Source organism: Mesoplodon mirus (assembly GCF_964341445.2).
Source record: "Mesoplodon mirus genome assembly, chromosome: 13".
Classification (NCBI taxonomy): domain Eukaryota; kingdom Metazoa; phylum Chordata; class Mammalia; order Artiodactyla; family Ziphiidae; genus Mesoplodon; species Mesoplodon mirus.
This window is the reverse complement of record NC_138989.1, coordinates 89,285,620-89,312,872: the sequence shown is the minus strand read 5'-3', so window position 1 is coordinate 89,312,872 and position 27,253 is coordinate 89,285,620. Positions and strand designations below refer to the sequence as shown.

The 27,253-nt window shown below is 47.3% G+C and overlaps 1 protein-coding gene across 4 annotated transcripts in view; it reads left to right on the top strand.

Annotated features, from left to right (window-relative positions):
- The window catches only part of PARD6G (par-6 family cell polarity regulator gamma), a 108,184-nt gene that overhangs the window by 77,221 nt on the left and 3,710 nt on the right, over positions 1–27,253 (top strand). The gene's annotated exons all lie outside the window — the stretch shown is intronic.

Sequence of the window (27,253 nt, the reverse complement as noted above, 5' to 3'; positions counted from 1 at the left end):
GTTTGGCCGTAACTACCCGTGGACAAGCCAAGACTGGAGGAGGGGTTTGCGTGCAGCCAGGCTGATGGCTGATTAAAGTCACCCGTGTGAGCCTCCCGTCCCCGGTGTGGTACGTCACTGAAAGGCCCCCAGCTCTGCGGCCTGTTCTCCGGCCTCCCCCAACCCCTTCCCTACATCCCCCTCCCTCCTCTCGCTTTTGTTTCTAGAATCCTTTTACGTAGACGCCAGCAGCCGTTTGCTGGCGCCACTTCCTGCGCCGCGTGGCCCGGGATGCTCCTCTGGGTGGCCACGCAGCAGACTCGCAGCAGCTCTTGTGATCCTGGTGGCAAATCGGGCTCGGTAGGGAGCGGTTCCTTCTTCTCCTCGTGGTGCTTTGAAGTCGGGTAACTGTCCTGGGGAAGGAAGGAGGCCTCCTCAGCTTGTGTCTGGAGAAGCTGAGTCAGCAGCAGCAGGATGGGGGCAGTGGGGGCCAGCTTACTGGACAGAAGGCAGGGCGCCTGGAGAGGCCTCCCCTCCCCACAGCCCTGGTCTGTCTGATCCTGGAGGAAGGGCGCCACTGAGCGCCCGATGGGGCGGACGGTTTCTGCCAGGCTGAACGGCGCCTTGGTTTCTGCATCTGTCTGGCGTGTCCCCCCTCGAGCAGTTGCGGGAACATAAGGGAGCTGTGGCTGGAGCGTGGCCTGCAGGCTCGAGGCGTCCAGGCGCTGAGGTCTGGCACTGCCTGGCCGAGGCCGCGCCCCCAGCCCCCTGCCCTCGGCCTGCCCAGCTTGCCTTCTCTGGACGCAGCCCGGCTCTGCGGAAAGTGCACCCTGAGCCGTTTCCTTGTACCACCTGCAGACACACAAGACCATTCCTGGAACTGCACATTAAAGCGGCATGGGTGGTGTTTTCTCACGTTTGTGCTTCCACTGTGATGCGCTGATTGAGTGCCTTCAGACTGGGAGTCCTGGTGATGCGCTGGCCAGCTGACCTGGCGACTCACATCCGGGCATCTGCCCGAAGGAAACAGTCAGAGGAATGTACAGCCACCTCGTTGTTATTTGTAGGACTACAAGGTAATATCAAACCAAATATCCAATTGTGAGGGATAGATTAGACAGTTGCAGGCAAATCCATATACTGGTGTCTTATGTAGTCTTTAAAAGCAGAACATTTACTGAACAGATGCTCCTGACGTGCAGCATTAATAGGGAGAGCATCACAACAGGGACGCTGCCCGAGCCACACACGCACAGGGCAGCAGCACCGAACGGTCAGAAGGAGCATCGCAGCGCCGGGGGCCAGATGAGCTCGGTGCTGTGTGTGTGCACGGCTTGGGAAGCGTAGCAGTGAGCGTGTATCGCTTCTGAAGTCAGAAGAAAAAGTGTTCTGGAAAGCACAACCAACACCCAAAAGAGCAGTGGTAGGGAAAACGGGTGTCCTTTCAGACAGCGATCCCCCAGACTCGGCCTGGGGTGGAACCGCAGGCCTGACCTCTGCCGGCCAGCTCGGACCGGGTTTCTTCCACGCAAGGGGCAGCCGTGGCAGTGGTGGTAGCTCACCGCCGCCCCCCGTCCAGTCTGGGTCAGTGGGGCCCCTGGGCGTGGACAAGGCATGACCACTCGGCACCGTGATCCGGCAGGTTGTGGTTCAGCCTCAAGCTGTGTCCAGGGTGCTGGGCAGTGTGGACTGAGGGTGGGCTGGAGCTTCTCGGGGCCACCGTGGACTGACCTCGAGGGCCCACACGAGGCAGCAGGAGAACACACAGACCCAGGGAGGTGGAGCGGCCCGGGGGCGCCCTGTGCTTCCCAGAGGGGACGGGGTTCCAGGCGCCGAGTGCCGGCCCCCCCCGCGCACAGGCCCCTTCTCCAGGTCAAGCGTGTTAGCAAGCGGCCTGCAAAGCCAGACCCAGGGAGGGGGGAGGTTGGGTGGGAACTCTTTGTGGGAGAGGGGACGGAGAAGGGTGTGTGTGGTGACTCCTGGACTCCCACCCGGCTTCTGTCTGTCTCTTGGGGGTCCCCTGCCCACCTGCCGTGCATTACTTTAAAGGGAAAGCAGGCCTTTAACTGTGCCGCTGCTTACAGCACAGTGACTTACAGCCTCCTGGCACTGCCTAGGCTGCTGGCCTGTTCTGCCCGTCACAGAGAGCTGCTCCGGACCCTCTCCCGGGCCTGTTTTCTTCCTGGCACAGTTGCTGGACGTTGCTCTCGGCTGCTTGTTCTCCTGACTCTGACGCTGGACTGGGGCTCTGTGACATGGAGGTTCTGTCTGTCTGTCCTGTGGTCACAGGTGCGGGCAGGTGGCGGGGAGTGAGGGACCATCCCCCGGCCTCTGGGGCAAACCGAGGTCTCCTCAACCTGCCAGGCTGAGCCCCCATCTGAGCTCTGTGTCTGGGGTGCTCGCCCGGCCAGCTGGCCAGGGCTGGCCCTCAAGTCGGGGCTGCGAGGGCCACGGGGAGATGGTTCCAAGCAGTTCTAGCTGCTTCGACGGCTTTTTGACCACTAATACCTAGTTTACTTTTAAAGAAAATGGTCGGTGCTACTGAGGGAGTAGTTTGTTTTGTGTAAGAACCATAGACGGATTTCTAGCCTTTTATGCTTTAAGGCATTTTTTTAAATGAACAGACTTTATTTTTTAGAGCAGCTTTAGATTTATAGAAAAATGCAGCAAAAGTACAGAGTTCCCATTGCCCTCTCTCCCTACTGATGGCATCACATATTAACGTGTTACACTGTTACAGCTGGTGAGCCAGTATTGATACGTTACTGTTAATTAAAGTCCGCAGTTTACATTAGGGCCCCCTCTCGGTGCTGTGGTGTTCAGTGAGTTTGCCACGTGCACGGTGACCCGTGTCCATCACAACAGTTCATGCAAAGGATTTTCACTGTGCTGAAGACCTGTGCTCTGTTTCTCCCTCGCCCACTCCATCCTGGGCAGCCACGGGTCTGTCTCTTCAGTGTCTCCACAGTTTTGTCTTTTCCCGAGTGTCGTCTAGTGGGAATCACACAGTGCGCAGCCTTTTTGGATTGGTTTCTTTCGCTTAGTTATAGTTATAGAACTTTTTAAAGTTCCTTCTTCTCTTTTCATGGCTTGATAGGTCATTTCGTTTTATTGCTGGATAATTCTCCATTGTCTGGCTTTACCACGGTTGATCTACTCACAGTTTGGTTGCTTCCAAGTTTCGGCAATTATGAATAAAGCTGCTGTAAACATCCACGTGTCAGTTTTCGTGAGGACATAAGTTTTCGGTTCATCTGGGCAAATACCAAGGAGTGCTGGATCATATAGTTAGATTATGTTTAACTTTGTTAGAAACCACCAAACTGTCATCCTGCCATGGCTGCACCATTTTGCGTTCCCGCCAACAGCGAATGAGAGTTCCTGTTGCTCCGCGTCCTCGTGGGCATTTGGTGGTGTCAGTGTCCTGGAGTTTGGCTCTTCTATTAGAATGGCCAAACTGATAGGGGTGTGGTGGTATCTCATTGTTGTTTTACCTTCTATTTCCCTGACGATGTGATGTGGAGCATTTTTCAGGTGCTTATTTGTCATTTGTGTATTGGGCGAGGTATCTGTTCACACTTTTTGCCCATTTTTTAATTGGGTTGTTTGTTTTCTTATTGTTGAGTTTTGAGAGTTCTTTGTGTTTTTTAGAAACAAGTCCTTTATCAGACGTGTGTTTTGAAAATATTTTCTCCCAGTTTGCGGCTCTTTTTTTTTTTTTTTTTTCCATTCTCTGTGTCTTTAACAGAACAGAAGCTTTTATTTCAATAAAGTCCCATTTATGCATTCTTCCTCTCCTGGATCATGTTTTGGTGTTGTATTTAAAAACTTGCTGCCAACCCAGGGTCACCTAGATTTTCTGTGCTGTCAGCTTCTAGGGGTTTTACAGTTTCACATTTACATTTAGGTCTGTGGCCCCTTTTGAGTTAGTTTTTTGAGGGTTGTGAGGTCTGGGTCTGAATTCACCTTCTGCATGTGGACATCCAACTGTTCCAGCACCGTCTGTTGAACAGACTGTCCTTTCACCATTGAATCACCTTTGCCCCTTTGTCAGAAAGATCGGTTGAGTGTCTTTATGTGGGTCTGTTCTGAGCGCTCTGTTCTGTTCGGTTGCTGTTTCTCTATCCCTTCACCACAACCTTATGGTGAGTCTTAAAGTCGGGGCGTCGGTCCTCCGGCCGTGTTCTCCTCCTTCAATTCTGGTCCTTTTGCTTTTCTGTGTAAACTTTAAAATCGGTTTGTTGACATCCACACAGTAAAATGTTTACTTATACTAAGGGAATAACTTGGTTTGATATATGTACCATCTGATGATTTTTAGCCTTTTATACTTTAAGACATTGTTTCCTGTTCTTCATAATCAGAGGGTTTGGGGCTTTGGCAGGGGGGAGTTGCTAATCTTTATGAACTCCGTGATTTTTTTTAAGCATTTTTACCGGTCATCTGGATTTTAAAAAATTCTCAGTGAATTTTTAAAATAAAATTTCAATTTAATGTCCAGTTTCTAGTGAATTGCCAAAAAACAATTTGCTTGAAAGGGAATACTATCCGTCCACAAGTTCCCGTATTTATAACATGGAAAATACCATGGATACCCTACGTGATTCTGCGTTTTCCAAATTTAAAAGTTTCAAGTTCAAAAATTTTAAAGTTCCTTTCATGTAACTTGGTCGATTTTCCAGAGTAGACCTGTCCCAAATGTGCATGAAACAGGGTAGCCAGCGGAGCTGCCCACGGCACGGCGCCTTCCCCGGCCGCGCGGGCGCCTTGCCGCTTCCCTCCCTCTGCCCGGCCCCCCTTCCTCCTACTGACCCTGCCCCGGGGGCCCGCACAGCCCTCCGCCTGGGCCCCCGTCAGCCCCTCCCCAGCCTCCCCTCAGCTGGCCTGCGTCCCCGCGTTTCCTGGACACGCACGGCTCCCTCCTCGAGGGGGAGGGCCGGTCCCTAACCAGCGCCCAGAGGCACTTCAGGTCACGACTCAACCGAGCGGGAAGGGACCCCCTTCGCCCCCACCCTGCCCGTCTCCTCTCCGTCGCCTGAGGAGTGCTCCCGACGGGGCCTGCACCCACCTACCCGTGTCCTCGCATCCGCCAGGCCCTCAGGGCCTGCGCGCGCTCCACGCGGGCAGAAGTGGAGCACGTGCAGGTGGCGGCTCTCCGGCGGCTGTTTTGTGGCAGCGGGTTTGCGGCCGGTCAGCCGGCCCTCAGACCCAGGACGGCCCCAAGGAGCCCCCTCGCACCACGAACGTGTGTCACGCGCGGCGCGCTGAGTGGCCTTGTCGCCCGTGAGGAAGGACTGCAGAGCCGTTCAGCCGGCCCTCCTCCCGGACACGAGCTGCCCGGCTGGACCTGGGCCGAGGAGGGAGACGCGCTCGGGAAGCGGCCAGGCTTCTGTCTCCCCTCCTCCGAGGGCGTCTGGAAACAGAGGAGGGGAGGGGACGTCGTTTCACGTGAGTGTAAAGGTGAAACAGGAAAGGGGGAGGGCGGGGGCCATGCGCCCAGAAAACGGGGGCCTCCCTTCATGGCTGACTGCGTGGAAAACATACGATCGAACACGCTGCGGGATAAAGAAGCCGTGACCGTGTTGCTCTGGCGGAAAGGTGTTCCGGGAACCAAAGCCGGGGTCTTAGGAGCGGGACATTCTAGACAACAAGTTTCGTGTTTGAGATGCTGGTCCCCGTGCGACGGCTTCTGTGTGAAACCACCTGAGCCGCAGGGCTGCCCCGCCGCTGTCGGCACCGGGCGTCTGGCCGCAGCTTTGCCGTGCTGCTTAGGACGTGGAAGGACGGAGGGAAGCCGCCTGGGACCTGGGCGCGGGGCGCTGGCCACGGGACTCGGGGTGAAGCCTGCGCGGCCCGCCTCTTCGTGAGGCCGCCTGCTCTGATGCCGCCGCCGCCGCCGAGACTCGTTTGTCTTCCGTTCAAACCGCTTGCCGGCCTCACGCCAGCCGCCTCGTCGTTCAGAAGCAGCCGTGAACCACGTGCATCACCTGAGGCTCTCGGGCTGCGTCCCAGGCCAGGGACGGAACCTGCCCGGCACAAGTCCCAGCATCAACCTGCCTGAAAAGCAGGTCCCCAGGACCCCGAACGCGCCCACCCGGGGTCGTGTCTGGACCGCCTCACCTCGCTGCGAGTCCCCGCCAGCCACACCTGCGAAAGGAGGACAGGAGTCCCTGAGCCTGGAGGACACGTCGACGGCCGACTGCGTGTGCCAGCCTGGCCAGGCCACGGGGCCCAGAGGGTGGGCGTTTTGGAGCGTTTCCGGAAAAGGTGAGCATTCGAGTCAATAGACTGAGTGAAGTAGGATGGGCTTCATTCAGTCCTCTGAGGCCTGGATGGAACGAAACGGTGGAGGGAGGGAGAATTCTCCCTCTTTCTGCTTGGCTGGGGAGTCCTCCTCTGCCCTTTGACATCAGTGCTTCCGGGTCACCGCTGGCTCACCTGGGTCTCCAGCTTGCAGACAGCAGGTGGTGCGACTTCTCGGTACACACACACACACACACACACACACACACACACTTCTGTTTCCCAACGTTTCAGGGATCTGAGACACCTCCCTTCCAGAGAGAGGATCTGCAGTGGACAAAGCACACAAGGACAGGGTCACTCCTACCCGATTCTCGCCAGCATCCTCTCCCAGCCCCCAGGAATGTGGTGAAGGCTCTCCTCAGGGCCCGCCTCCCCCAGGCCATTCTGGACCCCGTCCCACCCTCCAGGGTGCACTTCTCGGGGCCCCTGGACCCAGGCTTACTGCCCCGTCCCCAGACCCCCGAGTCTTCATGCTTCCGTCCGTGTTCATACGTGTTTCCCGGTAGACGGGGCGCTCCCAGGATGGGAACCACACACCAGCACGTCCTCTGCTCCTGACACCCACAGGCCCATGAGGTCCCCAGATGGACCTGCTCACTTTGGACAGGGTCTTTGCTGGAAGGAACGAGCACCCGGTATGGTACCTTGGTTCCCTTTAGATTTGCTGACGCTCCTTTGGAGGCACCGCTGAATAAACCAGGGCGGTTGGGCACACAGGGTAGGGTCAGCATGAGTGTTAGTTTTCAGCCAGCATGATCTGGGTCAGATGCTGGGCCTTCCAGTGTTTGTGTTCAGAGGCTCCTCAAAAGAAGGAGGCCGAGTGGTAGAGAGGGGGCCGGGTCAGCCTCCAGGCTCCAGCCCCACCAGCTAAGCCCCTTCCCACTTCCCCCGCCATCCTCGGAGGTGAGCAGGCCTCCTCGCCAGCAGACGGAGAAAGGCTAGAAGGTGCTGCAGCTGGGACCCGGTCTGGCTAACAGTGTGATCAGGGCCCACGAGGCGGCCGCCCCCTCCGGCCCTGGGCCCGCAGCCCTGACCTCATACTCACTCCTGGTCTGCTTCTCTGAGGTCACCAAGACGATGGGAACAGGCTTGTACATCATCACCTGTGGCTGCAAGAAGCAGGAGTGGGCTGAAATAAGCAAGTTTCCCCCCACTTGTCTGATGATCTCTACTGAGGACATTAGCAGAAAATGGAAAATACTGTTTTGTTTGTAAATAATAAGCCACCACTGAGCAGCTGTGTTTTCTCATCTGGCAGCTAATTAAACCTCAGGATGGAAGCGTGGTTCCAGGCCCTACCCTGAACAGGGAGATTGTAATTAATTGCTTACGATGAACTTATTGAACTCTTTAGATTCTAAAGGAGCGGGGTGGTATGTGTAGGAATGTGCCTTTAGTTTGATAACACCGAGATTCAGTTTCAAACATTCATCTGGTTCAGCTTGAGAATTTTATCATTTCAAACAGATTAACAATCTTAGTGTTGAAAAACTAGTGTGTAACAATAACATGTTCACGGGAAAAAGTGTCAAAACAAAAACTGTGTCCAAAATGTCAGGGTCATTAAGGAAGTAACCATACCCTGCTGATGATATGCTTCCTGGATGGAATTAACAGCGATTTGAACAAAAAACCTGTGGCATATTATTTGAAAGTAAGGGCTGCTTTTTCTTACAGGAACTTTCTGACTTACGGTTAGACAAATATGAGAAATACTTAACAACAAACGGTAAAATCTCCCATTTCCTGAACTACGTTTTCATCAGTGACTGAGCGTGCCAGCTACGGCTTCCAGCCCTGAAAACACTAATAATTCACCCACGCCGAGAGGGTGCAGCTCTGAGGCCTTCCTGCCAGCTCTCCGCCCTTCTCAAAACTATCTAATTCCAGGACATTCCACCAAGCTGAGGAGTCCTCCTCATGCCTGCAGGCTGGGGAGGCAGGTCAGATCAGCAGGGGCGCCCGCACACAGGTGCCCCAGGCTGTGTTGCCTCCTTGGGTTATCCAGGGCATGGGGCCAGGACTGCTGCGGAAAGACCTCGCAGTCGCGCTCCTGGGCTTGTTCTGTTTGGGGTGGGCGCCACTGGCTGGAGGGACGCAGCGGTGATGCTTGGGCGGCGTGTGGCCTAGTGCCCGCCTGGCCGTACAGCCTCAGGTAGCAAGGCTGTGTTGTGTGGGCAGCATTGCAGGCGGGCCTGCCTTCATTTCAGAAGGAAAAATACAAGCGGAAGAGTCACAGCATTTGTTTCCACATCCAGATGGTGACAGGGGTAGCTTTTTCACTCAGGAAATAAGTAGCAATGATAAATGATGGTTTCTGGCAACTTCCTAGAGGTTAGTCATTCAACACCATTAAAAACATTTATCAGCGTGAATGAAGTTGGCTGGGATTTTTATATTGTTGTCTGTGGGCCAGCGAGGCCCCCCTCATACCTGTCCTCTCCGTTAGGGTCCGGGAGGCCCAGGACCAATGGTTCTGTGCCCTGAGGCTGAGCAGCACTCACACACGACACTGGTGGGGAACAGTACGGACCCTTCAAAAAACACTCCGACAGCAAAGTGAAAAGCTGTAGCCCTCTAGGAGAAGAGAACGTGTCATGGAGGGAATGCCCTTGGACTCTGAAGGGTTTGGGTTCCAGAGGAGGGGGGACGTGCATCTGCTGTAGTTTGGCCTTGGCATGACGGTGGGGTGAGCGTGTCAAGAGCATGTAAGCAGGTAGGGAGGAGAGCTGTGGAGGACGCGCTCAGGCAGCTGAGCGTGGGGGGGGCGCGATGGTGCGTGAGCGCGGTGGTGGGGGCGATGGTGCCTGAGCGCGGGGTGGGGGGGCACGATGGTGCATGAGCCCCAGCAGGCCTGGAGCGCAGATCGGGACGCGGCCCAGGGCAAGGGCCGAAGGGGAGGGGGCCGGGACCACAGAATGAGAGCACCCCCATCAGACTGTGACGGACTCAGCTCCTAGTGTCATGGATTTTCTCTGTTGTTTTCAGGCTTGTTGAGTCACTTCTTATCTTTATTCCTTCCTTCCTTCCGTCCCTTGGGCTTGTTTTGCTCTTTCTCTAGGTGTGGGCCCTGACTGCTGACCAGAGGCTGCTCCCCTTGTCTGACGTGTTCTGGGTGCCTCTCCCGTCCCTGCACCCCGCACTCCTCTCCCCCCAGGCCATCCCGGCCGCCCCGTCTCATGTGCTTGGACGGCTGCGCTTCGTTTCCACTCCAGCCAGTGCCGGGTTTTCTCCTTAGAGACGTCCGGTTTACCTGTGGATTATTTCCCTGCCGTTTGGAGACCCTCCCGTGGCCCCCCCGGTGCTGATCGCACACTCGGTGTGACTCCAGCTGTGAAGATTTGTTGAGGTCGGGGCGCGGCCGTCCCGGCACGGAGCCCTTGGGCGCTTGGAAGAGTGGGTGTCCCCCCGTGGGCTGTCCCCAGAGGCTGTCCTGCTGGGTCCTGTGCTGGGTCAGGAGGGTCGAGGGCCAGTCTCCAGCTGTGACGGGGCTTGTCGGTTTCTCCTGCAGCTCTTCTAAGGCGTTTTGCTCCGTTTTCGTTCTGTTGGTTTGCTCCGCCTCGCTGCGGCCCCGCTGGGGCACTTGGGGCTTCCCGGGTGGACTGTCTCGTGTGTGGCCCGTCTGCCCCTCTGCCCGAGGTATACGTTACCTATCAGAGCAGCTTCTGCTTTCCTCTGATTTAAGTCTGAGCGGCTCCTCCGTCCTTTTAACCCACCTACATTAGGACATTGGATTGGACTTGCAGCTGACCCTGGGCGGGTCCTGTTCTGACGCCCCCGCCCAGGTTGGACATCCAGCCTCCGGGCCTGGCCTTCACCGACCTGCGGGGGCTTCTCCGGCCTGGGAGGGGCCCTCCTCCCTCCGCCTTTGCTGTCGGATGGGGGTAAAACGGCATTTTTCGCTTGGATTTGGACTGGGAAGAGATTCCTGAAAGTGCCGTCCCTTCAGGCTGCCCCCTTCCTGGTGCTTCGGATGGGAAGAGCGGTTTTGCTGGGCTTCGAGGTCTGTGCACACTGGCGTTTCCGGCTGCGGCCTTGGAAACAGAAAACTCAGGCACTGGACAGCGAGTGGTCCCTGGGGCCACGGTCCTGGGGACGCCTTCCCCTCACCACCCTCGGGGTCGTCCTGCGGTTTGTGTGACAACGGTGAACCCGGAGTAGGGTGGGCAGGTGGGCATTTCCCCCCACCTTGGGAGGCAGAAGCCCACTCCGTCTCGTGTGGGGGCCTCGTCCATCTGTGTACGTGGGGAGCCCTGCTGTCCTCTGTCCCCCGAGTCCTGGGTGGATGCACAGGGACGCAGCCCTCGGGCCTCCGTCCGGTGACCGCGCCTGGAGTGCCCACTGCCCTGGGGCCACCCAGCCTGGGGACGCGGGGAAGGGAGCCTGGGGGAATGGGGGTGCTGGAAGGCCAGCGGCTCTGATGGAATCACAGCGCAGGTCCTGAGTCCGGGGCGAGGATGCTCTGAGCAGCAGCATCCGGTCCTCCACAGGCTCTGCCCCCGCCCCCGGCCCCCTCACCCCGCCCCCAGTCCTTCACACGTGGAATTGCCCAGGATGTTCCTGAGGGATATTGGTCTGTAGTTTCCTTTCCTCTTAGTGTGTTTGTCTGGCTTTGTCAGGGTTATGCAGTCCTCATAGAATGAGGTGGAAAGATTCCCTCCTCTTGAATTTTGGGAGAAGTTTGAGAAGGATTGGGTATTAGTTCTTCTTTAAATGTTTGGTAGAATTCACCAGTGAAAACATCAAGTCCAGAGCTTTTCCTTGTGGGAAGAATTTGGACTACTGGTATAATCTCCTTACTAGTTACAGAACTATTCAGATTTTCCACCTCTTCATAATTTAGTCTGGGTAGGTTTTGTGTTTCTAGGAGTTTGTCCATTTCATCTAGGTTTTCCAATTTGTTGGTGTGCAGTTATTGATAGTAACTCTCTTAAAATCCTTTTTTTTCCCTGTAGAAATGGTTGTAATGCCCCACAGTCGTTTCTGATTTTAATCATTTGAATCTTCTCTCTTTTTTCCTAGTTCATCTAGCTAAGGGTTTGTCAATTTCATTAATCTTTTTGAAGAACAAGTTTTTTGTTTTATTGGTTCTTCTCTATTGTTTTTCTGCTCTCTATTTCATTTATCTCTGCTCTAGTCTTTATTATTTCCTTCCTTGTGCTAGCTTTGGGTTTATTTTGTCCTTGTTCTTCTGGTTCCTCAAGTTGTAAAATTAGGTTGCAGATTGGAGATCTCTTGGTTTTTAATGCAAGCATGTAACTATAAGTTTTCCCCTTAGCACTGGCTTTGCTGTGACCCTTAAGTTTGGGTATGTTGTGTTTTCATTTTTATTCATCTCTAAGTATTTTCTAATTTCCCATGTGATTTCTTCTTTGATCCATTTCTTGTTTAAAACTGTGCTGTTTAGGTACACATTTTTGTGAATTTTTCAGTTTTCTTTACATTACTGATTTCTAACTTCATCCTCTTGTTATCAGAGAAGATAATTTCTGTGATATCGATCTTATTCAATCTACTGAGAAATAATTTGTGGCCTAGTATATGGTCTACCCTGGAAAAAGTCCTGTGTGCACTTGAAAAGACTCCCTATGCTGTTGGGTGGGGTGCTCTGTGTGTGTCCGTTAGATCTCATTGGTTGATTGTGTTACGTCCTCTATTTCCTTACTTCTGCCCAGGCATTGTATCCACTTTTAGGAATGGGGCACTGAAGTCCAACTACTCCTAAGAACTGTCTCTTTCTCCCTTGAATTCTGTCAGCTTTTGCTTTGTATATATGTAAATATATTTTTTACATGGTTGATTTACAAAATTATATTAGTTTCAGGTATACAACATAGTGATGCAAAATTTTTATAGGTTATACTCCGTTTAAACTTATTATAAAATACCGGATATTTTCCCTGTGTTGTACAATATATCCTTGTAGTTTATTTATTTCATACATAGTCATTTGTGCCTCTGAATCCCCTCTCCCATCTTGCCCCTCCTCCTCCTCACTGGTAACTACTGGTGTGTTCTCTACTCTGTAAGTCTGTTTCTGTTTTGTTATATACATTAGTTTCTTTTATTCTTTAGATTCCACATAAAGTGAGAACATACAGTATTTTGTCTTTCTCTGTCTGACTTATTTCACTGAGCATAATATTCTCTACATCCATTCATGTGGTTGCAAATGGCAAATTTTCATTCTTTTTATGGTTGAGTAATATTCCATTGAATATATATACCACATCTTCTTTATCCATTCATCTGTTGATGTACACTTAGGTTGCTTCCATATCGTGACTCTTGTTAATAATGCTGCAATGAACATTGGGATGCACTTATCTTTTCAAGTTAATATTTTTGTTTTCTTTGGATATATGCCCAGGATTTGAATTACTGGATCACATGGTAGTTCTATTTTTAGTTTATTGAGGAAAATCCATAGTGTTTTGCTCAGTGGCTGCACCAATATACATTCCCACTAACAGTGAACACTGGTTCCCTTTTCTCCACATCCTCACCAACATATGTTATTTGTGATTTTTTTGACGATAGCCATTCTGACAAGTGTGAGGTGCTATCTTATTGTGGTTTTGATTTGCATTTCTCTGATGATTAGTGATGTTGAGCATCTATTCATGTGCCTGTTGGCCATCGGTATGTCTTCTTTGGAAAAATGCCTATTCAGGTCTAATGCCCATTTTTTAAAAGGTTGTTTGTTTTTTATTGAGTTGTATGAGCTGTTTATATATTTTGGATATTAACCCCTTATCAATCATATCATTTGCAAATATTTTCTCCTGTTCAGTAGGCTTTTTGTCAGTGGTTTTCTTTGCTGTGCAAAACCCTTGTAGTTCACTAATGTCTCCTTTCTTTGTTTCTGCTTTTCTTTCCTTGGCCTTAGGGGACAGATCCAAACAATCATTGCTACAGTTTATGTCACGGAGTGTTCGACCTGTGTTTTCTTCCAAGATTATTATGGTTTCTGGTCTTACATCTGGGTCTTTAATCCATTTTGAGTTTATTTTTTTATATAGTGTGAGAAAATCTACTTTCGCTCTTTTACACGTGTAGCTGTCCAGGTTTCCCTGCACCGCTTACTGAAGAGACTGTCTTTTCCCCATTGTGTATTCTTGCCTCCTTTGTTATAGATTAATTGACCATAAGCATATGGGTTTATTTCTGAGCTTTTTATTCTGTTTCATTGCTCTATGTGTCTGTTTTTGTGCCACTACCATACTGTTTTGATTACTGTAGCTTACAATAGTCTGAAGTCAGGGAGCATGATACCTCCAGCTCTGTTCTTTCTAAAGATTGTTTTGGCTGTTCAGGGTCTTTCGTGTTTTTATACACACACACACACACACACACACACACGTATTTGACTGCACCAGATCTTAGTTGCAGCACATGGGATCTTTAGTTGCAGCACGTGGGATCTTTAGTCGTGGCAGGCAGGATCTTAGTTGTGGCATGCATGTGGGATCTAGTTCCCTGACCAGGGATCAAACCCAGGCCCTTGCATTGGGAGTGCGGAGTCTTACCCACTGGACCACCAGGGAAGCCCCTCCATATATAATTTTAAATTATTTGTTCTAGTTCTGTGAAAGGTCTCATGGATATTTTGATAGGGATTGCATTAAATCTGCAGATTGCCTTGAGCAGTATGGTCATTTTAATAATATTAATTCTTCCAATCCATAGCACAGTATATCTTTCCTTCTGTTTGTGTCATCTTCAATTTCTTTCATTAGTGTCTTCTAATTTTCCAAGCAAGGTCTTTTACCTCCCTGGCTAGATATATTCCTATGTAATTTATTCTTTTTTCATATGATTATAAATGGGATTGTTTGCTTAACTTCTCTGATAGTTCATTGTTAATGTATAGAAATGCAACGGATTTCTGTATATTAATTTTGTATCCTACACCTTTACTGAATTAATTGATGAGCTCTAGTAGTCTTTTGGTGGCATCTTTAGGATTTTCTACGTATAGTATCATGTCATCTGTAAATAGTGACAGTTTTATTTCTTCTCCAATTTGGATTCCTTTTTTCCCTTTTTCTGGTCTGATTGATGTGGTCAGGACATCCAGTACTGTGCTGAATATAAGCGGTGAGAATTGGCAATGTTGTCTTGCTCCTAATCTTAGTGAAAATGCTTTGAGCTTTTCACCGTTGAGTATGATGTTAGCTGTGGGCTTATCCTATATGACCTTGCTTATGTTGGGGTAGGTTCCCTTTATACCCACTGTAGAGCGTTTTTATCATAAATGGCTGTTGAATTTTTTCAAAAGCTTCTTCTGCATCTATTGAGACGCTCATATGATTTTTATTCTTCAATTTGTGAAAGTGGTATATCACATTGATTGATTTGTGGGTGTTGAACCATCCTATGTATCCCATTTAATCATGGTGTATGATCTTTTTAATATATTGTTGGATTTGGTTTGCTAATAATTTGTTGAGAATTTTTGTGTCTATGTTCATCAGTGATACTGGCCTATAACTTTCTTTTTTGTTTGATAGCTTTGTCTGGTTTTGATATTGGTATCAGGGTGACGCTGCCCTTTTAGGACAAATTTAAAAGTGTTCCTTCCTCTGCAATTTTTTGGAATAGTTTGAGAACGATAGGTGTTAACTCTTCTCTAAATGTTTGGTAGAATTCATCTGTGAAGCCATCTGGTCCTGGACTTTTGTTTGAATTAGTAATCAAAAAACCTCCAACAATTTCATTACTGGTAATTGGTCTGTTCATATTTTCTGTTTCTTCCTGGTTCAGTCTTTGCACATTGTACACTTCTAGGAATTTGTCCATTTATTCTTGGTTGTCCATTTTATTTGCATACAGCTGTTCATAGTAATCTCTTTATGACCCTTTGTTTTTCTCTGGTGGCAGTTGTAACTTCTTTTTCATTTCTGATATTATTGATTTGGGTCCTCTCTTTTTCCTGATGAGTCTTGCTAAAGGTTTACCAGTTTTGTTTATCTTTTCAAAGAAGCAGCTCCTAGTTTGATTGATCTTTTCTACTTTTTTAGGTCTCTATTTCGCTTATTTCTTCTGATCTTTATTATTTCTTTCCTTCTACTAACTTTGGGTTTTGTTTGTTCTTTTTCTACTTCCTTTAGATGTAAGGTTAGGCTGTTTGAGATTATTCTTGTTTCCTGAGGTAGGCTTGTATCACTGTAAACTTCCCTCTTAGACCTGTGTTTGCCACGTCCCATAGATTTTGGATCATTGTTTTTTCATTTCCATTTATCTCCAGATATTTTTTAATTTCTTCTTTGATTTTTTTCAGTGATCCATTTGTTGTTTAGTAGAATACTGTTTAGCCTCCACATGTTTTTGTTTTTTGCAGTTTTCTTCTTGTAGTTGATTTTCTAGTCTCATAGCATTGTGGTTGGAAAAGATGCTTGATATGATTTCTTAAATTTACCGAGACTTACTTTGTGGCCCAGCATGTGATCTATCCTGAAGAATGTTCCACATGCACTTGAAAAGAATGTGTATTCTGATGCTCTTGGATGGAATCTATATATATATACAAAAGTCCATCTGGTCTATGTGTCATTTAAGACCAGTTTCCTTATTGATTTTCTGTCTGGATGATCTGTTTGTTGATGGTAGTGGGATGTTCAAGTCCCTCACTATTACTAGGTACTGTCAATTTCTCCCTTTATGTCTGTTAATATTTGCTTTATGTATTTAGGTGCTGCTCTGTTGGGTACATGTGTATCTACAGTTGTTATATCTTTCTCTTGGGTGATCCCTTGATCAATATGTAATGTCCTTTGTTACAGTCTTTGTTTTAAAGTCTATTTTGTCTGATGTAAGTATTGTTATCCTGGCTTTATTTTCATTTCCATTTGCATGGAATAACTTTTGTCCATCCCCTGACTTTCAATCTGTGTGTCTCTTTAAATCTGAAGTGAGTCTCTTGTAGGCAGCATATACATGGCTCTTGTTTTTGTATCCATATACAGCCATTCTGTATCCTTTGATTGGAGCATTTAGTCCATTTACATTGAGAGTAATTATTGATAGGTACATACTTATTGCCATTTTAGTTGAGTTGTTTTGTAGTTCTTTTTTGATACTTTCTTCTTTTGTTCTCTTGTCTTGTGATTTGATGAGTATCTTTAGTGTTATGTTTAGAAACTTCTCTCTTTTGTGTGTATCTATTATAGATTTTTGGTTTGTTGTTACCATGAGGGATGGTAAGTTGCTCATCTTGTAGTTTCAAACACATTTAAACAACCCTGCATTTTTACTCCCCTCCCCTCACAATTGTTTTGACATTATATTTTACATTTTATTTTTGTATCCCATAACTACTTACTGCAGATATAGGTGATTTATTACTTTTGTCTTTTAACCTTCTTACTACCTTTGTACATGGTAGGTTTGCTACCTTTACTGTATATTTGCTTTTACTGATGAGCTTTTTCTTTTCATAGTTTTCATGTTTCCAGTTGTGGCCTTTTCTTCGTTGCTTAAAGAAGTCCCTTTAACATTTCTTTTTTTTTTTTTTTTTGCAGTACGCGGGCCTCTCACTGCTGTGGCCTCTCCCATCGCGGAGCACAGGCTCCAGACGCGCAGGCCTAGTGGCCATGGCTCACAGGCCCAGCCGCTTTGCGGCATGTGGGATCCTCCCAGACCGGGGCACATACCCGCACCCCCCACATCGGCAGGCGGACTCTCAACCACTGCACCACCAGGGAAGCCCCCCCTTTAACATTTCTTGTAAGGCTGGTTTCATGGTGCTGAACTCTTAGCTTTTGCTTAGCTGTAAAACTTTTGACCTCTCCATCAGATCTGAACGAGAGCCTTGCCAAATAGAGTATTCTTGGTTGTAGGTTTTTCCCTTTCATCACCTTAAATATATGGTGCCACTCCCTTCTGGTTTGCAGAGTTTCTGCTGAAAAGTCAGCTGATAGCCTTACTGGAGTTCCCTTGTAGGTAACTTGTTGCTTTTCCCTTGCTGCAGTTAATATTCTCTCTTTATCTTAATATCTGCCATTTTAATTACAATGTATCTTGGTGTGGTCCTCTTTGCATTGATCCTGCTTAGGACTCTCTACCTCCTGGACCTGGATGTCTGTTTCCTTTCCTAGGTTAGGGAAGTTGTCAGCTACTATGTCTTCAAATATGTTCTCTGCCCCTTTCTCTCTCTCTTCTCTTTCTGGGGCCCCTATAATGAGAAAGCTAGTACACTTGATGTTGTCCCAGAGGTCTCTTAAACTGTCCTCATTTCTTTTCATTCTTTTTGTCTGTTCAGCTCAGTGGTTTCCACTCCTCTGTCTTCCAGCTAGCTGATCCATTCTTCTGCATCATTTAATCTGCTATTGATTCCTTCTGGTGTATTTTTCATTTTAGATATCGTATTCTTTGTCTCTGGTCCTTCTTTGTGTTCTTTTACTCTCGGTTAAAAACTTCTTTTTACTCTGCTCATCCATTCTTATCCCAAGTTCTCTGATTATGTTTATGATCATTACCTTGAACTATTTATTGGGTAGATTGCTTATCTCCACTTCTCTTAGTTCTTCTTTTTTCATTTGGAACATGTTCCTCTGTTGCCTCATTTTACCTAATTTGCTGTTTTTATTTCTGTGTATCTCATATGTTGGTTGCATTTCCTGATCTTAGAGAAGTAGTCTCTTTTAGGAGATGTCCTATGTTCCCTGGGGCACACTGCCCTCTAGTCACCAGAGCTGTTTGCTCTAGGGCTATATGAGGGCTGCGTTGGTCCTTCTGTTGTGGCAGGATGACTATTGTGGGCAGTCTGGTAGGTGCAGCTGGCCCCGTCTGGTGGTTTGCCAGGCCCTGCCTTGTGTGGAGGCTGCTGGCCTCTGGTTGGCAGGACCAGGTCACAAGGTGGCTGGCTGCAGAACCCAGGGTGGTCCCAGATCTAGTGCTCACCGTTGGGCAGAGCCTGGTTCTCACACAGATGGCTGCAGGACCAGGGCTCCTGGATCTAGTGTTGGCCTGTTGGTGGGTGGGTCCTGTTCCTGACATGGCTGGCTGTGGGTTCTACAGTATCCCAAGGCTGGTACTGGCCCACTGTATCCCTGGGCAGCTAGCTGAGGGTTCTAAGGTATCTCAGAACTGGTGTTGGCTTTCTGGTGGGTGATTCTGGGGACTGGGGGGTCCATGGGCTAGTTCCAGCTCACTGCTTGGTGGAGCCAGGTCCCGAAACCTCTGGCTGAAGGGTCCTTGGGGTCCTACAGCTGGTGTCATCCCACTGGTGGGTGGGGCTGAATCCTGGGGTATCCTGATACTGTTGCCAGCCTGCTGACACGTCGCCTGACACCTGAAAAGGCAAGCTGCAGTGATCCTAGGGCCAGCGACCTCCCACTGGTGGGTGAAGCTTGGTCCTGGAGTCTCTGGCTGCAATGGTACTGGGGCTGGTGTCTGCCTGCTGCTGGTCGGAGCCGGGGCCCAGGGAGTTCTGGAGCTGGTACTTACCCCACTGGTAGGCAGAGCTGGGTCCTGCAGTCTCCAGCTGTGGATCTAGTCTCTAGTCTCTGGCTAGATCCAAGACCCCCTCTGGCAGGGCTGTGGGGGTCTTGGATCTAGTTCCAGGGTGTGGTGCCAGGGCCTAGGCCCTCTGGTGGACGGGGCTGTCTGCAGGAGTGGCTGGGGGTTCGGGAGGTCTTAAGGCAGCCTGCCTGCTGGTGGGGGTGGGGCTGTGTCCCTGCCTGGCTAGTCACTATCCTGAGGCCTCCCAGTACTGGTGCCTACAGGATGCTGGGCAGGGCAGGGCTGGGTCCTAAAGCTGATAAGCTATACGGAGAATTCAAAAACAGCAGTTTCCAGCACGGGTGTCCATGTGGTAGGATGAGTTCCCCAAGGTAGCTGCCACCAGCGTCTGTGTCCCCAGGGTGAGCTGCAGGTGCCTGCTGCCATTCCAGGGGGCGCTCTGAGATCAGCAGGTGGGTGTGACCCAGCCTCCTTTCAAATTACTGCTCCTGCCCTGTGTCCTGGAGCATGTAAGATTATATTGAGTCTAGTTTTTTTTTTTTTTTGATACATCTTTATTGGAGTATAATTGCATCACAATGCTGTGTTACTTTCTGTTGTACACCAAAGCAAATCAGCCATATGCATACACATGTCCCCATATCCCCTCCCTCTGGAGCCTCCCTCCCACCCTCCCTATCCCACCCCTCTAGGTGGTCACAAAGCACCAAGCTGATCTCCCTGTGCTATGCAGCTGTTTCCTACTAGCTAGCTGTTTTACATTTGGTATGTTTTTATGTCCATGCCACTCTCTAACTTCGTCCCAGCTTACCCTTCCCCCTCCCCGTGTCCTCAAGTCCATTCTCTACTTCTACATCCTTATTCCTGCCCTGCAGCTAGGTTCATCAGTACCATTTTTTTCTTTTTTTTTAGATTCCATATATATGCATTACCATATGGTATTTGTTTTTCTCTTTCTGACTTACTTCACTCTGTATGACAGACTCTAGGTCCACCCACCTCACTACAAATAACTCAATTTCATTTCTTTTATGGCTGAGTAATATTCCATTGTATATATGTGCCACATCTTCTTCATCCATTCATCTGATGATGGACACTTAGGTTGGTTTCATGTCCTGGCTATTGTAAATAGAGCTGCAATGAACATTGTGGTACATGACCCTTTTGAATTATGGTTTTCTCAGGGTATATGCTCAGTAGTGGGATTGCTGGGTCATATGGTAGTTCTGTTCTTAGTTTTCTAAGGAACCTCCATGCTGTTCTCCATAGTGGTTGTATCAATTTACAATTCCCACCAACAGTGCAGGAGGGTTCCCTTTTCTCCACACCCTCTCCAGCATTTGTTGTTTGAAGACTTTTTGATGATGGCCATTCTGACCGGTGTGAGGTGATACTTCATTGTAGTTTTGATTTGCATTTCTCTAATGATTAGTGATGTTGAGCACCCTTTCATGTGTTTGTTGGCAGTCTGTATATCTTCCTTGGAGAAATGTTTATTTAGGTCTTCTGCCCATTTTTGGATTGGGTTGTTTGTTTCTTTGATATTGAGCTGCAGGAGCTGCTTGTATATTTTAGAGATTAATCCTTTGTCAGTTGCTTCGTTGGCAAATATTTTCTCCCATTCTGAGGGTTGTCTTTTTGTCTTGTTTAAGGTTTCCCTTGCTGTGCAAAAGCTTTTAAGTTTCATTATGTCCCATTTGTTTATTTTTGTTTTTATTTCCGTTACTCTAGGAGGTGGGTCAAAAAAGATCTTGCTGTGGTTTATGTCAAAGAGTGTTTTTCCTATGTTCTCCTCTAACAGTTTTGTAGTGTCAGGTCTTACATTTAGGTCTTTAATCCATTTTGAGTTTATTTTTGTGTATGGTGTTAGGGAGTGTTCTAATTTCATTCTTTTACATGTAGCTGTCCAGTTTTTCCAGCACCACTTATTGAAGAGGCAGTCTTTTCTCCATTGTATATTCTTGCCTCCTTTATCAAAAATAAGGTGACCAGGGCCTCCCTGGTGGCGCAGTGGTTGAGAGTCCGCCTGCCGATGCAGGGGATACGGGTTCGTGCCCCGGTCTGGGAGGATCCCATATGCCGTGGAGTGGCTGGGCCCGTGAGCCATGGCCGCTGAGCCTGTGCGTCCGGAGCCTGTGCTCCGCAACGGGAGAGGCCACAGCAGCGAGAGGCCCGCGGACAGCAAAAAAAAAAAAAAAAAAAAAAAAAATAAGGCGACCATATGTGCGTGGGTTTATCTCTGGGCTTTCTATCCTGTACCATTGATCTATATTCTTGTTTTTGTGCCAGTACCATACTGTCTTCATTACTGTAGCTTTGTGGTATAGTTTGAAGTCGGGGAGCCTGATTGCTCCAGCTCCATTTTTCCTTCTCAAGATTGCGTTGGCTATTCAGGGTCTTTTGTGTTTCCATACGAATTGCAAAATTTTTTATTCTGTGAAGAATGCCATTGGTAATTTGATAGGGATTGCATTGAATCTGTAGATTGCTATGGATAGTAGTCATTTTCACAATATTGATTCTTCCAATCCAAGAACATGGTATATCTCTCCATCTGTTTATGTCATCTTTGATTTCTTTCATCAGTGTTTTATAGTCTTCTGAGTACAAGTCTTCTACCTCCTTAGGCAGGTTTATTCCTAAGTATTTTATTCTTTTTGTTGCAATAGTAGATGGGATTGTTTCCTTAATTTCTCTGATTTTTGTTGTTGGTGTATAGGTATGCCAGAGATTTCTGTGCGTTAATTTTGTATCCTGCAACCTTACCAAATTCATTGATTGATTAGTTCTAGTAGTTTTCTGGTGGCATCTTTAGGATTTTCTATGTATAGTATCATGGCATCTGCAAACAATGACAGTTTTACCTTCTTTTCCAATTTGTATTCCTTTTCTTTTTCTTCTCTGATTGCCGTGGAATAAGAGTGGCGAGAGTGTATTCCTGATCTTAGTGGAAATGCTTTCAGTTTTTCACCATTGAGTGTGATGCTTGCAGTGGGTTTGTCATATATGGCCTTTATTATGTTGAGGTAGGTTCCCTCTATGCCCGTTTTCTGGGGAGTTTTTAATCATAAATCGGTGTTGAATTTTGTTGAAAGCTTTTTCTGCATCTATTGCGATGATCATATGGTGTATCACATTGATGGACTTGCATATACTGAAGAATCCTTGCATCCCTGGGATAAATCCCACTTGATCGTGGTGTACGATCCTTTTAATATGCTGTTGGATTCTATTTGCTAGTATTTGGTTGAGGATTTTTGCATCTACGTTCATCAGTGATATTGGTCTATAATTTTTTTGTGACATCTTTTCTGGTTTTGGTATCAGGGTGATGGTGGTTTCGCAGAACGAATTTGGGAGTGTTTCTCCCTCTGCAATTTTTTGGAAGAGTTTGAGAAGGATTGGTGTTAGCTCTTCTCCAAATATTTAAGAGAATTCACCCGTGAAGCTGTCTGGTCCTGGACTTTTGTTTGTTGGAAGATTTTTAATTACAGTTTCAATTTCATTACTTGTGATAGGTCTGTTTATATTTTCTAATTCTTCCTTGTTCAATCTTGGAATATTGTACCTTTCCAAGAATTTGTCCATTTCTTCCAGGTTGTCCTTTTTATTGGCATATAGTTGTTTGTAGTAGTCTCTTATTACCCTTTGTATTTCTGCAGTGTCAGTTGTGATTTCTCCTTTTTCATTTCTAATTTTATTGATTTGCATCCTCTCCCTTTTTCCTTGATGAGTCTGGCTAAGGGTTTATCAATTTTGTTCATCTTCTCAAAGAACCAGCTTTTAGTTTTATTGATCTTTGTTATTGTTTTCTTCATTTCTATTTCATTTATTTCTGCTCTGATCTTTATGATTACTTTGCTTCTATTGATTTTGGGTTTTCTTTGTTCTTCTTTCTCTAGTTGTTCTAAGTGTAGGGTTAGATTGTTTATTTGAGATTTTTCTTGTTTGTTGAGGTGACACTGAATTGCTGTTAACTTCCCTCTTAGAACTGCTTTTGCTGCGTCCCATAGGTTTTGGGTCATGTTTTCATTGTCATTTGTTTCTATGTATTTTTTAATTTCTTCTTTGATTTCTTCAATCATCTCTTCATTATTTAGTAGCTCACTGATTAGCCTCCATGTATTTGTGGGTTTTTTAGTTTTTTTTCCTGTAAGTGATTTTCAATCTCATAGCGTTGTGGTCAGAAAAGATGTTTGGTATGATTTCAATTTTCTTAAATTTTCCGAGGCTTGATTTGTGACCCAAGATGGGATCTATCCTGGAGAATGTTCCGTGTGCACTTGAGAAGAAAGTGTATTCTGCCACTTTTGGGTGGAATGTTCTATAAATAATCAGTTAAGTCCATCTCATCTATTGTGTCATTTAAAGCTTGTGTTTCCTTATTTATTTCATTTTGGATGATCTGTCCATCGGTGTAAGTGGGGTGTTAAAGTTCCCTACTATTATTGTGTTACTGTCGATTTCTCCTTTCATGGTTGTTAGCATTTGCCTTATGTATTGAGGTGTTCCTATGTTGGATGCATAAACATTTATAATTGTTATATCTTCTTGGATTGATCCTTTGATCATTATGTAGCAGCCCTCCTTATCTCTTATAACAGTTTTATTTTAAAGTCTATTTTATCTGATACAAGTATCACTACTCAGCTTTCTTTTGATTTCCATTTGTATGGAATATCTTTTTTCCATCCCTTCACTTTCAGTCTGTATATGTCCCTAGGTCTGAAATGGGTGTCTTGTATACAGCATATATATGGGTCTTGTTTTTGTATCCATTCAGCCAGTCTGTGTCTTTTGGTTGGGGCATTTAATCCATTTAGATTCAAGGTTATTATCGATATGTATGTTCCTATTACCATTCTTTTAATTGTTTTGGGTTTGTTTTTGTGGGTATTTTTCTTTTCTTGTGTTTCCCACCTAGAGAAGTTTCTTTAGCATTTGTTGTAAAGCTGGTTTGGTGGTGCTGAATCCTCTTCGCTTTTGCTTGTTTGTTTTTTGGGGGGTTTGTTTGTTTGGTTTGGTTTTTTTTGCATTACGCGGGCCTCTCACTGTTGTGGTCTCTCCCGTTGCGGAGCACAGGCTCCGGACGCGCAGGCTCAGCGGCCATGGCTCATGGGCCCAGCCGCTCCGTGGCATGTGGGATCTTCCCGGACCGGGTCACGAACCCACGTCCCCTGCATCGGCAGGCGGAGTCTCAACCACTGTGCCACCAGGGAAGCCCCGCTTTTGCTTGTTTGAAAAGCTTTTGACTTCTCCATCGAATCTGAATGAGATCCTCGCTGGGTAATCTTGGTTGTAGGTTTTACTCCTTCCTCACTTTAAGTATATCCTGCCACTGCCTTCTGACCTGCAGAGTTTCTGCTGAAAAGTCAGCTGATAACCTTATGGGGTTTCTTTTGTACGTTATTTTTGGTTTTTCCCTTGCTGCTTTTAATATTTTTTCTTTGAATTTAATTTTTGTTAGTTTGATTAGTATGCATCTTGGTGTGTTTTTCCTAGGGTTTATCCTGTATGGGACTCGCTGCGCTTCCTGGACTTGGGTGACTATTTCCTTTCCCATGTTAGGGAAGTTTTCCACTCTAATCTCTTCAGATATTTTCTCAGACCCTCTCTTTTTCTCTTCTTCTTCTGGGGCCCCTGTAATTCGAATGTTGGTGCGTTTAGTGTTGTCCCAGAGGACTCTGAGACTGTCTTCAATTCTTTTCATTCTTTTTACTTTATTCTGCTCCTCGGCAGTTGTTTCCACCATTTTGTCTTCGGCTCACTTATTCGTTCTTCTGCCTCAGTTATTCTGTTATTGATTCCTTCTATGTATTTTTCGTTTCAGTTATTGGGTTGTTCATCTCTGTTTGTTTGCTCTTTAGGTCTTCTAGATCTTTGTTAAACGTTTCTTGTATTTTCTCAGTCTGTGCCTCCATTCTGTTTCCGAGATTCTGGATCATCTTTCTTATCATTGCTCTGACTTCTTTCTCAGGTAGATGGCCTACGTCCTCTCCATTTCTTTGGTCTTGTAGGTTTTTACTTTGCTCCTTCATCTGGAAATAGTTTTTTGCTGTCTCATGTTTTTCGTTGTTGTTGTTGGTTTATGAGTGAGATTGTGTTCCTTTCTTACTGGTTGTTTGGCCTGAGGCTTCCAACAATGGAGTTTGTAGTCTATTGAGTAGAGCTGGTTCTTGGTGCTGAGATGAGGAACTCTGGGAGACCTCACTCCGATGAATATTCCCTGGGGTCTGAGGTTCTCTGTTAGTCCAGTGGTTCAGACTCGGGGCTCCCACTGCAGGAGCTTCGGCCTGACCCCCAGCTCAAGAACCAAGAGCCTGCAAGCCGTGTGGGGTTGCAAAAAAAAAAAAAAAAAGTACAATAACAAAGCCCAAAATAAAATTAGACTAGGAAACTAACAGATATGTTAGAAATAATATGAGTAAAAATATAGATGGATCAGCAACCAGAAGGTCCAACAGTACCACAACAGTAAAAAAGAGGAGGAAAACAGGGGGAGAAAGGCCTCGGCTGTGGAGGGCGGGGCCTAAGCAAGAGTGAGGTTTGGGTGGTGGGCGGGGCCTATGCTTAGGACCCACAGGGCTGGAAAAGGCCCTGGGGGCTGTGCGGGGTGGGGCTTAGGCTCAACGGAACAGAAGGGGCCAAGGCGTGCCCCCCACTCCTGGTCTCAGAGGGCGGGGGACTTCACCTTGAAGCACAGCAAGCTTCCCAGGCTTGAGTGGGTGGGGCAAACACCCTTCTCTCCTCTCCTGCTCCTCCCACAGGGCCCCTCCCACCTGCCTCTCCTGTTCTCCTCTCAGCCTCCTTCCTATGCCTCCAGGACCAATGCAGCCAGTGGGGGGGTTGCCCTGGAGGGCAGGGACCAGCCTGGGAGCTCAGCAGTCTCCCTGGCCCAAATGGGCGGGCGATCTCCCTCTGCTCCTCTCCTGCTTCTCCCACAGGGACCCTCCCCCTGCCTCTCCTGATCTCCCCAGCCTCAGGGGCCCCATCCTGTCTGGCCTCCACTTCTCCTCCCCTCTCAGCCCCCCCACATCCTACCGGTTCACTTGAGGGTTCCTCCCGTCTCCTTGGGCATCAGGGTCCCCCATCAGTGGCAGGCAGGAGCCCTAGTTGTGGGGAGATGCTAACTTGGTGTCTTCTCATGCCACCATCTTGACTCTGCCCCCTATACTGTGTCTTTATTAAGTTTGACTATTTTGTAATCTTGTGTCTCTTTGACTTCATCTTACTTAGAGATTGTTGAGCTTGGATGTTTACATTTGCACACTTAATCAAGTCTGGGAGTTTTCAACCATTATTTCTTCCAATATTCCCTCCACCCCTTTCTCTTCTCCTTCTCAGACTCTCACAAGGCATATATCAGTTTGATTAATGGTTTCCCAGTGATTGTTTACTCTCTGTTCTCTTTTCTTTAACCATTTTTTGTTGTTGTTCCTCAGATATGATCATTTCTATTGTCCTATCTTCAGATTCACTGATTCTTTCTTCTGCCTGATCAAATCTGCCTTTGAGTCCCCTGTTCAATAATTTCCATTGTACTTTTCATCTCCAAAATTTCTATTTAGTTTCCTTTTAGGTTTGCTGTCTCTCTGTTGATATTTCCATTTTGTTCACACATTGTTTTCTTGACTTTACCCACATCTCTTTTTTTTTATCATGTCTTAGGCCATTGTTTTAAAGTCATTGTCTAGTAAATCTGCCATCAGGTTGTTTCAGGGACAGTTTCTATTACTGTTTTCCTTTGGGGCTCACTCTCGTTTCTTTGTCTTGTGACTTTTGTTGTTGTTGTTGAACACTGGAGATTAATCTAATAACATGGTAGCTCTGGAAATCAGATTCAACCCCTTCCCCAGGGTTTGCTGGGGTTTTGTTACTGTTTTGGGGGTGTTTTTTTTTTAATTGTTGGAGGCTCTTTACTGAGTATCAACATTAAGGTGTGAACTTAAGGTCTTCTAAGGTCCTGAGTCTTTCCTTGAGCATGCACAGTCACTTCTAACTTTCCCCATATATGCAGTTGTTTTTAATGTCCTAGACTTTAAGGTCTGGCTCCCAAAATGAAAAAAGGTGAAAAATGAAAGGAGAGAAAGGGTGCCAGTCCTTTAACTCTCCTGGACGTTCCTTCAGGTAGAAGGGGAGGGGCTTGCAACAATGCAGGGAGGTGCAATAGCCACCTACCTCTGTCAACACCTTTGTGATCAGAAGGAGCAGTCCGTAATCAGAGCACGGATGCCTGATGCTTGGAGAGCAGGGTCCTTTTTGCCCACACACTCTCCAGGAACAGTGCACAGCTGCCTCCCAGGGTGCTGAGAGGTCAGCTAGGTAGCTGCTGCTGTGCTAAGAGTTGAAACTGAGCAAAATTGACTGCAGTTACCATCCAATTCTTCCCCTGGAAGTTGAGCCTTCAACAGACTCTCAAGTTCCAAATGAGTTACATCAGACAGATTCTGCCCCTGCAGCTGTTGTCCAGGTTGGGAGACGTTCCTGGTGCTTCCCGCTC